The sequence below is a fragment of the Corylus avellana genome, chromosome 7, assembly GCF_965113065.1.
Source record: "Corylus avellana chromosome 7, dhCorAvel1.hap1.2, whole genome shotgun sequence".
Taxonomy (NCBI): Eukaryota; Viridiplantae; Streptophyta; class Magnoliopsida; order Fagales; family Betulaceae; genus Corylus; species Corylus avellana.
The window spans coordinates 10356710-10371408 of record NC_142496.1 but is presented as its reverse complement, the minus strand read 5'-3'; the positions used below and the strand labels follow the sequence as shown (position 1 = coordinate 10371408).

Here is a 14699-nt window from a genome sequence, read left to right as displayed (position 1 = left end):
AATGTGTTTGTTAAAAGTGTTTTTGTAAAATGAAGTGTTCTTCATGAATATGTAAACGGATATTTCCAAAAAAAAAAAAAAAAAAAATTATGTGAACAGATATATATGTAGAGACAGCAAAGTAGGGGTTGCCATTTTGAACGAAATCATGAAAGAAAATGTCAGGGGATTATGACAAATGAAACCAACCTCTCTTATACAAATGAACCAGTAAACTGACAGATCTTCCAAACTACCATATGTGACTCTTGATCTTTGCAAACTATCATTTTCTTTACAATTGGCACCCTTCGTTAGTGTTTGAGGTTAAATTGGACAGAAATTTATGCATGTGATTTACACATGCGAGTTTTTGTTTGAAATGTCCAAATTTATCAACCCAAAAAAAAAAAAAAATCAAGGTTGAACGGGTGGTCGAACTACTCTTAGTTCCTGCAAGGCTGCAAAAGTGATTCAGCTTTCCCATCTTTCAATTCTTTTAATGGAGTGGTTTGGCCACTCCGTTGCTTGAGCGGTAGTCATCGAAGAGGCACAAAACCCTTTGCTCGAATCGCGGTTGATGTAGGGCTTGAGTGGATCCATCAGCTCTAGACCAATTTTGACAAATTTTTCTAACTTGGGCTACAAATCAACTCACCTTATTTTGTTTTCCTCTTTGTTTTTAGTTTATTTTTGGCATTGACTTTTCATATTTCCGATAGATTTCCATCTTCAAATTATTGCTAATGCTATGCTAGCATTAGTTAGGCTTATTCGAGGAAATGTCCATCTTTAGATTGATTCTAGCAGGTTTCAAAAAATAAATAAATAAATAGATAGATTCTAGCATTAATTTATTTCCTTTTGATGTGTTTACTATTATAAAAAAGGTGTTTTTTTTTTTTTTTTTTTAAGGGAAATTACAAGTTAAAAAACGAAAAGGGTGGGCAACTCAAACAACAGTCCAAAACTAACCAAATAACAATGCACATATAAGGGAAATTGAAACCAAGTAAGGTAACAAGTGAATTAAAAAAAAAAAAAAAAAAGTAAGGTAACAAGTGGGAATGGGTCAAATAAATGACCTAGTTGCGGCCACAAAGGACTACTATCAAAGGCAAAACAAAGAGATCCTGAAAAGACAAGTTTACTGAAATCTTTGCAAGCAAAACAAAATCTGCATCGCAAAAAGCTTAGATATGGGACACCACCTAGCCGCCCCACCAAAACCAAAACAAGCAAACAACAGCCGAGAGAAAAAATCTCCACCCAAGAGAGAAGCAACAACGGATAAGGGAGACTAAATCTCCCAAAATAAACCCTAAAAATACAAAAGAAACAACTAAAGAGCAGTAAAGCAAACAACAAAAATCTAAAACACCAAGGTAACGGCAGTGGATAGCAGCAGCCGGGAGGCGCGTGATGGCCAAGAGCTTATCTCTCTTCAAACAAGAGAGAGAAGCAGCTTTTTTACACTTAAAAACCCTTTATTTATTTATTTATTTATTTAAAAAAAAGGTGTTGATTGTAAAGAAGAGTGAGTTTTTGAATATTAGTAAAATTTCGAGTTTCTTTGCTTTACAAATATCGTCAGATACCCTTTCTCCCTTGCCTAAACCAAGAGAAAGTTACAGTGTTATCACAAATTTAGGAAAACAGTTTAACTTCCCTTGTTTTTATTTTATTCCTGTTTACTCTCTCTTATCATTGATTTGAAATCATATTTAAATAATATAAAAATAATAATAAATGAATGCTGTTAAAAAAAAAAAAAAAAAGTACAGCAGGGTCTAGATTAAACTCTATAATTTTCAGGGGAAACGACACCGTATGGGAGGTAAGAAAAGGTTAAACCAATCCACGCCGTCTCTTTTCTTCTGGGGCGGCGCAGGTCGATTGCCCTGGCATGGGATCGCCACCGTGGCGGCCATGGTTGGAGTATTTGTAAGGACCGTTGGAGAACGGGCAGCGACGGTGTTACAATTTTGTGGGATGAACTCGAAGAGATCTAGGATTTTAGGGTTTGTTCAGAGAAGAATGTAGAGAATTGGGGAAATTGCGAGAGTTTGTGGAGTAGGTGTCGATTGAACACCATGAATACTCGCAGATCCCAGAAAAGAGTCCTAAATCCAAAGAGGAACTGCCGAACAGTGCCATCGACAAGCACGATTCTTTCATTTCTTCAATAATCTGTGAACAGTGACAAATTTTATTTGGCATTTTCTCTGGTTTGTCTCTTGTGGGTAAAAATAACCATCGTCGTCTAAAGCTCTTGAGGCTCAAAGAATGGAGATGATGTAAAAAACCAAAGATGATAATACTATACATATATATATATATATATATATATATTTTTTTTTACATGTCCGCATAAGAAAAATGGGAGAGAGAATTCGAACTAATGACCTTCACTTCATGAGAAGTGGTACACAACCAATTGAGCTAACCCATGAGAACTGATAATACTATTTGAAATATGCTAGAATGCAATAAAATCTCCACATTTTACCCATCAAAGATTCAAAATCCTAAGGCACATGTTGAATTTTTTTTATTATTTAAAATCAAAATAATAAAAAACTGAAAAAAAAAAATTAAAAATTAAAAAGGGGTGAGTTTAGCCTAGGAGTGGCTTGGGCCATCCCCAAAGGCCATGGCCACCCCCAACTGGACCTTGGGGATGGTTTAGCCACCCCAACAGTCAAATTAAAAAAAATTAAAAATTAAAAATTAAAAATCTTTTTGGCTCATAGGGTTCGGCCACCCCATGGCGAGCCACCCCAATGGCAAAATCCAAAAAAAAATTAAAAATTAAAAATTAAAATTAAATTTTTTTTGGCTCATAAAGGTGTTTTGGCCACCCCCAAAGGCCATGGGGTGGCCGAAGCCACCCCGCGACCCCAACCACCCCTTTTTATTTTTTTTTATTATTTTGATTTTACTTTTAAAATCAAAAGATTTTAAATAATAAAAAATACAAATTGGGCCATGTGCCCTTTGCCACCTAGGGTTTTTATGAAAAAAATGTGGGGGGTTTATTGCATTCTAGCATTTTTCATACTATTTAGTAGATTTTTGTACGACTATGATGATGTGACATTGAATAAATTGTCAGAGTAATGCTACACTTATTCTCATTTTTTCACACTTATTTATCCACACATATAGGTGGTTTTTATAACCACCATCAGATATGAAATTAATCTCTATTGAATTTTAATTCAATACTAATTTTTAATGTCACCTATAAATGTGGAGAAATGAGTATGAAAAAGAGAGAGTAAGTGTATAATTACTCATTGTAAGAGGTTCCCAGCTACTTCTCCCTAGCACTAAATGGCGTCAAGTCACAGAAGAAAAAAAAGACGTTCGCTTCACTTGGTTAAATCTTGGCTTGTATTTTACCAAGAGATGGATATCAAGATAATGTAAAACATATTCATTGGTACCCATAGCATTTTTTTTTATTAATTATTTTGATCATTTTTAATGAATAAACTCAACATCATTTTGGTCAAAGATTTAATACTCCTAGCATTTTTATTTTATTTTATTTTATAATCATAGATGTATAGCAAGGGGCAAAGCCAGAAACTATTTTGAGTAGGGGCTAAAAAATTTTGTTGCAGCTTAAAAAAAAAAAAAAAAAAAAAAAAAAATCTTAGGAATTTGAAGGGGTAGGGGGGCCATGGCCTATACCAGTCTCCCCAAATTTGGATCCTCTCCAATTCAAATGAACTGGAGAAGATCTAGTTACTTATAGTGAATGGATATTTTTGTCAATTCAAAAAGTGAAAAGACAAAAATACTCCTCCATTATAACTAATTGGATATCTTGTTCTGGTTTCCCCCTCTGTCCCTGCATACAATACAAAGGTTGGATCTGAATGATACTACGAGTCTGTTTGAGATTGCGTTTGAAAAATAGAGTTTTTAAGTCAAATAGTGCTTTTGGGCAAAAACTTCATTTTTAAGTTTTTACCAAAAGTGCATTTTGGCCATTTGTAGGTTTTTTGAACCCTTAAAAGCGCTTTTAATTTTTTAACTAAACGACTACTTTTTTCTTTGAATTGACTTTTTGAACGTTAAAAACACTTTTAGTTAGACTCCTCAAACGCAATCTTAAACAGACCCTAAGTGTATTTGAATAGAAAAGTAAAAATAGTTTAATTCCTTAAATTTATGAAATTATTAACAGCAATGGGTGCTAGTTTAGGCTGACCTGAAAATTATTGTGGAGGTTATTAATTATTATTTTTTTTCTCCCTCAAAAGCATCTTCAAATTTTCCAAAGAACGCAATTGAGCAAATATGAATGATTTGGTCTTGATAAGTGCATAAGTAATTTGTAAAAGTCACTCGGTAAAAGCTAGAAATCCTCTTTTACAACCCACTTTGTGGTTCTCTACTTAACTCCTTTAAATTATCATCTCAATGACAATCTACCCCTAAATTATTAATTGTGATAATTTACCCCTCAAACTACCAAAACAATGACAATATACTCTTAATTTTTTTTAAATGACAAAATTACCCTTACTAAAATAAAAACAAAAATACTAAAAATTAATTAATTATTTTTTTCAAAATTTTAAGGGTATTTTTGTCTTATTGAAAATTTTATAGGAGTAATTTCGTCATTTTGGTAATATTTGGGGATATATTGTCATTATTTTGGTAGTTTATGGGGTAAATTGTCGTAATATAGTTTGAGGGATAAATTGTCATTGGGGTGGTAGTTTGAGAGGGTTAAGTGAACTTTACCCTTACATTTTTTTTTTTTTTTTTTTTTAAGAGCTTTTATTAGCAGTTATTGGATAAGGTATTTTTATTTAATTATGAAAGATATATATTTTTTTTCCCTGAGGAATAATAAGAAATGTTTTTATCATAAAATCGGTGGAAGTAATTAATCACATTTGGTTCAGTTTTTAAATCATTGGACTAGAAAGTAGAAACCTCATAGGCGTATTAAAACATCAATAAAATAATTCTAAACACTCTTTTTTCATCTCATTCTTATACTAGTGAAATGATGTGTCAGTTTTTATCGGTCTTTAAATTTTCTTTTTTAATAAAAATTAATTAATACTATCACATCAATCCCGTATTATAAAGTAATGCAGTACACACCACGCATGCTTTAATCATTAATTCAGATACGTATAGAAATAATAACCATTGAAATTCTGGAAAAAAATATTTAAAAAATAAATAAATAAAAAGGTATCGATAGTGGATTTCATGCATCATAATCATGTTGGGCATGACAAGAGTGTTAAACTGTGTATGATTTACCAGGAATCCCAATCCCCATGAAAAGGAAGGAAAAGACTGGTCGTTTGAAACAGGACCACAATGCAATCCCATCTCTTCCATAAACTGTCAAATTACTAAGTCGAACATTGATGGTTGAAGGTGACGTCCTCTGACTTATTCCAATGTTAAATCTTTCGGGTATCTCAAAATCTGTTCTAATGTCAAATGTTGGGTCCTATCCTATGCTTAGAGTACCCGAATTGTTAGGTAGCCGTAGCTCCTAAGTGAAAGAAATCTAAATACATCTTCTCTTGGGTATCTTAAAATCACTAGTGTTTTATATGGAAAACTCCATATGCCAAATTCGCAAAAGTTCAGGGGCATCATAAAAGATTAGTCAAGAATTATCAAGTTTTTTTTTGTTGGGTGGGTTGTTTTCTTGTTGGTTGTATGGCTAGTTGTTGGTGATTGTAGGGTTCTCATGTGGAGAAGATTTTGAGAGTTGTTGAGTGAGTTTTCTTATGATGGCGATTGAATGATCTGATGGTGATCTGTAGAGTGCTTATTACCTTGGAAGCTTGCCACTTGGTTGGGTAAAGTTGCTTGATTTTTTTTTTTTTCTTTTTTTTTTTTTTCATGTAAAGGTTGCTTGAGGAGTGGGCTTATGGTGGCTATTTGTATCCACACCAAAAGTCCCCTCATTCCCATCGCTGAGTTGTCTCAGCGTTGGGGATCTAGTCTTTATTTGCAATTAGGGTTTGCCTCCGGCTTTCAATGTTGAGTGTCAATTGTCAAGTACCTAGTCAAAACTACAGTTGTTGGGGTGCCCAATGCGCGGTGTAGGTCTTAGCCCCCGAGCTTGTAGCTTTGTTTTTTCAAATGGTTGTTGTTAGGGATTATGCCCTAAACGCTAATTTCATTTGTATGAAATTTATTTGTTTATTAATAAATTTTTTTATTGGGCATATATATATAGTCCTTAAGTTACATTGAATATGATTTATGTGTTAGTAAAATTTTCACACAGAAGATTTAAGCTAGCTATAAACTTTTTGACTTATAAACCTTAGCTCATAGTGAGTAATAGAATTGGACATTCCATTTGATAAGACTATAACATTTCAATCATAAGGATCAATTTGATCATGGAAGGGGAGACTTTTGATTAATATGTTGGTATGGTTATAGTGCGCTGAGCTGGACCACGTGAGCTGATATTCTATAAATTATTGTCAATATGAATAACTTGAACTCTTAACTACTTATAGTATTGGCTCTTAATCTTCTGACGGGTCTTCCTCATCCTTGACCATAGCCTCATAGTCCTTCTCGATGCTCAGGAGAAAAGCAACCTTCTAGCAGTTGGTGTCTGCTTGTAGTGCTTCAGCCTTCAACAATCCATACTTCTTCTTATTTCATCCTTATGTACTCGTCAGCGACTCGAGTTATGTGTTCATGTATCTCATGTTTCCTTCTTGAGCTCAAATAAGGGCTGTACTTCTCTGGGACTGATGGAAAATCTCGCACTACCAATATGTTATGGCATTTTCATTTTGCAGCTGCCTTCGTACTATTGTGATTCTGCCGTCCATCTTTTCCCTGGGCCATGCGAGTAGGCCGAATGCCCCTTTCGGGCAGCTTAGCAAGGACTGCCCAATCGTGACCTTGCTCCATATACGTAAGTCTTCGTGCTGTAGAGGGAGGCTTGTAACCTGGTGCATATGGCTCATATTCCCTTAGCTAGTCATGTATGACTATTTCGAGCTTGCATCAATTGCGCATGTGAGTGTATAGCAAAATCAGGTGCCTGTGCCATGGAACAGGTAAGCTCGTTCCCATCTGAACCATTATTACGCAATCAACAAGGCTGTTACTTTAGCCCGCACCTCAATCAATCAAAATACAATAACAAATCTAGATTTACCCTATGATCCGATCTTTTACCGTCCAAGCCTAGTGCGTCATATCCTATCCTCAGATTGTCAGATACGGTCCACAAAATCGAATGCTCTGATACCATACTATAACGTCCCCAAAACTGGCATTTACAATTTGGTAGGGTTACTAGCAATTATCCCAAATCAGCTAACTGGGAAATCGCCCCTCTACATAATCAAAGTAAATGCATAAGAATGTGAAATTGATAAATTTGAGGCATCTAAAAATAATAACATAAGCATGTATTACCATCGAACATGGACAGAGAGCTACTAATGAAGATACAGAAATCCTAGTCAAACCTCATTCGACAAAGTGGACCTCCGGCTTATCTTAGATAACCTGATGTGGCAAGTATGCCACTAACCCCTTCTCAGAAAGAGGTTCCCTCAAAATAAGTAACCTACAAGCCGTAATAACTGCGTAAGTCTAAAGACTTAGTAAGTAAATCTCACAGTTGAGTATGAAATGAGCAAGTTATTTATGAACGGAAATAAATGTACATTTTTTAGTAAGAATTTAAATGAGGTGTTGTCTCTGTAATTACACCATAAAAGTAAAATTTTATTTTGATAATAAGTAGGTGTAATTCCAGTGGCAATTGCTTGTAATCTTAATGCTGAAAAACTAATGCTTTAGTAGATCATAACTATCATGTCAGGTCTATCTGAGATATTACCCCTTCCCAACATGGTTGATGCTGTCCAAATGGACCTATAATACAATATTGGTGCCTCGACCGTTATAAACTACTATCCAAAACTATCAGCCCGACCGAGCTCGACCTCGGGTGGCCCACACTTCTAATAATGTACGTTTTGTAGTGACCCGCCAATCAAACATGGTTGCACCGGTCACATAACAACCATTGGATCCAAGGCCCATATAACACACCCTCACACATTTGACCATAGAATTAAGTACACATAGTAAGCACATGGTCATTATACCGCACTTACCAGTATACCATAAAATCATACGATGCATCCAATTAATTAATTATTAAGACAATTACCAAGTTTCGTAAAAAGTAAATATGCCCATATCATATGCGTACTCAGTCGGCTGACAAATCACACATTTTTAAAGAAAGCAATCATAAGTATTTACTTACCTCGTACGCTCGCTTGAGTCCTCCAACATTCTGAATCCCTGCTATAACGAAACATGATTATCGTTATATGTAGTACTAGAAGATTTACTAAAGACACATAAGGTCCTAATCGAGTACAACTAGCTAAAAGATCACAAAACTTTAATCCTACACATTCTAGGCTATGGTCGAACATTCTGTCGAAAGAGCAAACGTTCAAGTTCGGCCATAATAGAGAGAACATTTGGTTAGAGGCCAAAATGCATGCTGGGACTTCTAACCTCAAGTCACCACGCAAGAAATTACATCCTAGGCTCTAAATAAGTACATGCAAGCATAGTAAAACATGATATTATGAAAACTAAGGAAAACAACGAGTGTTTCTAACACCTTTGAAAAACCCTTTATTCCTTTCAAAGAGAAATGATACACAAACCTAACATGGAAACTTTAAAACTTGCAATGATAATAAAAACAACAAGAATAGAATGAAAGCTAGGTGAATGGACAAGAGTTTACCTTAAAGATGACAAACTATCCCAAAACATTCTCCTTTTCTCTCAATAAAATCCCCTATCACTCTAGGTTTAGTGTTTCTAGTGTAAGGGTAGGCTTAGGGATGAAGGGGAGGTATTTATAGGAGTGGGAGGCGTGATGCCTTTTGCAAAGGTGGAGAATAGGTTAAAATTGCTTTTCAAGCTGTCATCGAACATTCGGTGTACCATTATACAGTGGTTATAAGGTTGGAGGTTGAACGTTTGGTTAATACCAGTGGGTAAAAATTGGTCAACGAACATTCGAGGTGGTCCCCTACCGAACATTTGGTCATAAAGCTAGGGTTGGGTTTTTAGGGCTATTTTTTTTAATTTTTTGGTATTTTGGGGCATCACATTTACAAGCTGCTTGAGTTTATTAAGAATATAAGGTACAGGATGTCCTAAGTGATTGTGCCATATCTTGGAGGAGGCAGTGACTTCAAGGAATGCTGCACTTTCTTTATTGGTTGAATTGGACAGGAAGATTGGATAGAGTCCATCCCTATTTGGCGCTTACAAAAGAGTCTTCCCGGTGAGGATGTCTTCCATAAAGAAATGAGAGTTAGTTAGAATGAACCAGCATTTGTTGTATACACAAAATTTATGGATGGACATTAAGCTAGTTGCTGTAGTGAGACAGTGCAAGATATTGTTTAATTTGAAAGGATGTTTGAAGGGAAAAGTTGTACAGGACAGAAGAACATATATTTGATATGTGTAAACCTGTGCCATTACCTACAACAACCTCATTATAACCTTTAATGGGTTCTTGAAGTGTCAGATTGTCTAGAGCAGCCGTGAAATGATTGTTTTCTTCGCTGTCAACATACCAGGGATCTTCATCATTCTGTTTAGCAGCAAAAGAATGTGCTATTGCAATCATAGGCAACCAATTGAGGAGGTGGATTCTTTCCTTGGTAAGAATAATCCATTTTGTGATATCAATCCAATGCTTGGTGTCTAGGTTTCCCATATATTTGACTGGATACTCTGTTTGGTGCAGAGTGAGGAAGTGGACCAAAAATTGAGTTTTTGGAGAAATGGTTACCTCCAAGTCGTTTGAGATTGGATTTGTAGTTGTTTCTCTGATAACCTCTTGACTAATTGGGCTTATATGAGTTCTTTGAGTAGGCCCCTACTTTTCCTTTGTGATAGTTATCATTTGGAGACCTTGTTTTCTGAGACTAAAGGGCAAAGTTGCTTGATTCAGCGTGTAGCTATTGTTGTTGTTGGTGATGGTTTAGTAGGATCTCATGGTTGAGTAATTCACATTGGAATTCTTCAAAGGTCATGGATGATTTTCGAGTGGTGAAGTTGAACATGGTGATGAAGGTGGTGTAGGTAGAATTCAAGCCACCAAGTATGTAGGAGATAAGATCATCATCTTCTACAGGCTGACCTGCTGCAGCAAGTAGATCTGAATATGATTTGGTTTCATTGAGGAACTCTAAACAGGATCTGGAACCCTAATTGAGTGTTTGAAGCTGTCTCTTCAAGTATGAAACTCAGGCTTTTGACTGTGATGCATATCGTGTTGCCAATGTGGTCCAAACTTGTCTAGCCATTTTTAATCCGTAGATAGAAGATAGGATACAGTCTGAGATTGTGGTGTTGAACCAACTGAGAAGGCATTGATCCTTCTTCCACCAAAGTGAGTAATTCGGATTTACCATGGTGGTAGTAACAAAGGGTTGCCTCCTACAAGCGCTAAGTTTATAGTCTTTAGCCAGACTTTCAATAGCAGGTGCGTTGCATGATCCAAACAGCATGCGACAGTAGGCAACCGCACCAAAGACAGATGTGAGAGTGGTGTTCTCTTGATTGCCGAGGTCCAAAGTAACATGGTTCTAGCTGGAGTAACCGTCAAGCACACAGTAGTAAGAATGTCCAGCTGACCGTGCCACCAACGGCTTAATGAATGGGGGAGGTGATAAGTGTCGAATGTTGCACATTCAAGCCCCTTAATTTACATATGTTAATTCTTTAGCATTGTTATTTGTTTGATTTTTGTTCTGTTTTTGTGTTTTAGGTTTTATTTGGCAAACCATTGAAAATTGGGCTTAAAAGGCAAAAGTTGGAGGCATTCTAGACTTAGGATCGAGTGCAGCTGCTCCTGAGATCAAGCGTGCCTACGGCTCAGGATCGAGCGCATGCCTGTGCTCGCGCACACATCAGCTAAGCTCGAGCACACTGTGCTTGAGCGCACACGAGCGTACAGTGCATGGCAAGAATCCTTTTACAGCTTGGCATTGGTTTTCAGTCTCCCAATTGAACTGGGAGACTGACCTCCGATTTTCCTAAGGTTTTTAGGGTTCTTCTAATCCTTATAAATAGGCCTCTAAACATTGTAAATAGACACACCATTTCTTAGAGCTAGAAATCAGAAAATTGTCTTTGGGGCTTAGAAGATCATGAGTAGCTAAACCAATTGTGGAGTATTGATGTAACCCTTTCTAAACACAATGGTTTGATTATATTTAATTTCTAGTTTTTCAATTTATGCATGTTGATTGTATAACTTTGAGAATTGCTACAATTGATTTCCGTTCTTCGTATTAAATGCAATTGTTCTTAATTTCCAAATCAATATTAGTAAAATTCTTATCTTGTCTTACAAAGTATTTTACTATTATTGAACTCAAATCCTTCTTATTTTTATGATTATAAGAATGATGGTTATACAATGGTTTTTAATTGACATGCAATCAATAGGGTTAGATAGACCATACCTAGGAAGGACAGATCGTACTACAAAATCAAAATCAATTCTCTTTTGATTAAGTTAATTTTAATCTTTCAAATTTTGATAATAAAACCCCTGCAGTCCTTGAGGTTTGACACCCTCAATATAGCCCTATCCTACGGGATTTGTCCTATTGCGAGTGGTAATTTTATAATTGATATTTTTTGTAACAAAAATACCACATTAGGAGGGAAGTGATCTTTCCTGGTGATCGCCTTTAACTTGCTGTAATCAATGCACCCTGGCCATCCTATCTGAAAACGAGTTGGGAATAACTCGTTATCCTTACTTCTCCCCACAGTCACACTTGGCCACTTAGGCCACACATGAATGGTGATAAGTGCTAAAATATTCATATTTTCAGCCCTTAACTTGCATGTTTTAATCCTTTGGTTTTGGTTAATTATGTCATTTTAATTCCTTTTTGTGTCTTTCATACCTTTGTAGGCTTTTGGAAGAAAATGAAGTAAATCTAGATGATTTGGGCTCAAAGAGAGAAGATGGGAAAAATGGGAGCTCTCAGACACTGCGATCGATCACAGGGTACCTACGATCGAGCGCAATACCCGAGAAGATCAAACACAAATCAGGCCAAGAGCGATCGAGCGCATGACAGAAGAATGATCGATCGCAGACCTGCGATCGAGCACACACGGGTTGCGATCGATCGCACCCGTGCGCATGAGACACATCAAGTGGCGGCCAGAATGTCTTTCTTTCCATATTAGGGTTTTCCAACTCCCAATTGTAATAGGTTTTGAAACCCTACGAAATCCCTAGGTTTACTACTTTGTCAAGGACTTCTAAAGCCTATAAATAAACCCTTAAGCCTCTTGAATATATATACTTTGTAAAGAGAAGAATAGGAGCTCTTCAAGTTCAAGTCTCGGGTTTATTCTTTTCCTTTCTTTTCTTTTCTTTATGAAGATGTTTAACATCAATTTTATGTGTAGCTAATTTAATTAGTGGGGCTTGATTGAAGCCCTAGTTATGTTTAGTTAATATTTCAATATTGGCGCCTTTGTAATGATCTTGTTGTGCTATTTAACTTGATTAACACCTACTTGCATGAATTCCTCATATGTGTGTGCCTGATCAACATATGCATGTGGCATGGACTAGTTAGTTAAATCAATTTGGATGGTCGAGTCTTGGGTTTAATAGAAGTAACAAAAGAATCCACACCGCGATTCTTGGGTTAATCAACATGGGGAACCGGAAGTATATGCCATGCCCTAGGCCTCACATGTTTGTCGATTTCCATAGAATATATGATTTCCTAAGGAGCAACATAGTATGCATCATGCTAAATCCCTTAGACAAGAAAAGAGTTAGAGTATACGCCATGCCTAACTCATTGCTTAGGGAAATCTATAGCCTAAGGAGTATACGCCATGCCCTTAGGTTGACAAACATTAGATATGCATAACATGATCAAAGCATTGGCATATTATTATATTAACTAAATATAATTAGTAGTGGATATCAAAGTCCTACCTTTTATTATCATCACTTAGACAATCAATCTTTGTTTTACTTCAGGAATTTATTTTTAAACAAAAATTCAGCAATCCTCGTGGGAATGATCATGTACTTGCACCATATACTACTATGTTGACCTTGTGCAGTTGCAGGTAAAACATACAATTATTTACCTATTAATTTAGGTAGATATTTGCACAAAAAGTTTTTGGCGTCATTGCCGAGGATTGCGGCAAATTTTGTTTAGCATTATTTTCCTTTAGTTGTGTTATTTTAATTTTCAATTTTCAATTTTCGTTTCTGTCAAAAATATTTTCTTTTGATTCCTAAATATTTCTTTCTTTTTTTTTTTTTGTTTCAGGTTGCGGATTAGCATTCTGTGATTGCGATCAATCGTCAGCCAAGTGCGATCGAGCGCATTGCAATCGAACGCACCAACCTGCAATCGAGCGCAGTTCTAGGGAGCACCCAGACCAGCAGCACTAAAGCTGCTCGACTGAAGAAGTAATTCAGTTAATGCAAGGTCGTCGATCTCAAGCCTTAACCGTTATTCCACTCGATCCTGAAATTGAGTGGACAATTCGACAACAACCTCAAAACAAAAAAGAGAGGAAGAAATTGATATGGAAGATTTGCAAGAGAATCCAATTGGACCAAGACCATTAGAGAATCCACCACGGGTGAGGAGACCAATAAAGCAGGCATACGTTCCAACAAACCTCCATCAACCCTCATGCATAGCATATTAACCGAAGGTGGATGGCAGCTATTATATCTCTCCTCAAATACTTAATGCATTGACTCACTTCAGAGGCACAGCTACTGAGGATCCCAACTTGCATCTTAAATAATTCTTTGATTTATGCAAGTTGCAGCATGTCCAAGGCCTAACTCTAGAGAGACTCAAGTTAGTCCTCTTCCCTTTCTCCTTGAAAGATAATGCTAAACTGTGGTACAATTCCTTGCCTACAGATTATATCCATACTTGGGAAGAATTAACTACCAAGTTTCTGAAGAGGTTTTTCCCAACCCAGAAGACAAAACAACTTAAAAATGAATTTCAAATGTTCCAACAATGAGACGGAGATTTGTTCTTTGAGGCCTGGGATAACTTCAATTCCTTGCTTCTAAAGTGCCCACATCACAACATCCCTCAAGATGATCAGGTACAAATTTTTTATGAAGGTTTAGATGATACTAACAAAGGGATGGTTGATACAGCTTGTGGAGGTATGCTGATGGAGAAGAGCAGTGAGGAAGCCATAGGGATCTTTGAGAGGTTGAGTGAACACGCTCAACAATTCCCATCTAGAAGGAGGCAAGATATAAGAAGCAAAGGGAAGAATGAAGAAAATAGCGGAATGCAAAATCAGATGGCTGCTGTAGAAAAGAAGTTGGACATGATTGTCAAGGCCATGACTGCTCAGAAAATCTCACCTCTGCAAGCCAAGGCCATACTCCAACACTTACAAGCCAAGGTGGTAAAACCACCCTGATTTCTCAGGGAATAATAGTCGAAATATTCTAAACCCTCAACAAGTAGTCAACCAGCTCAAGAGCCAGACAAGGATGACCTGAAGGATCTTGTACAACAATTGGTGACTTCATAATAGCAATTTGTGATTACACAACAGCAATTCACGGCTGATCAAAAATAATTCAATACAAA

The 14699-nt window shown here is 36.4% G+C and overlaps 1 pseudogene; it reads right to left on the bottom strand.

Annotated features, from left to right (window-relative positions):
- Window positions 1-10145: 10145 nt before the first annotated feature.
- LOC132185982 (small nucleolar RNA Z247) lies at window positions 10146-10199 on the bottom strand (annotated as a pseudogene).
- Between the last annotated feature and the right edge of the window lie 4500 nt (window positions 10200-14699).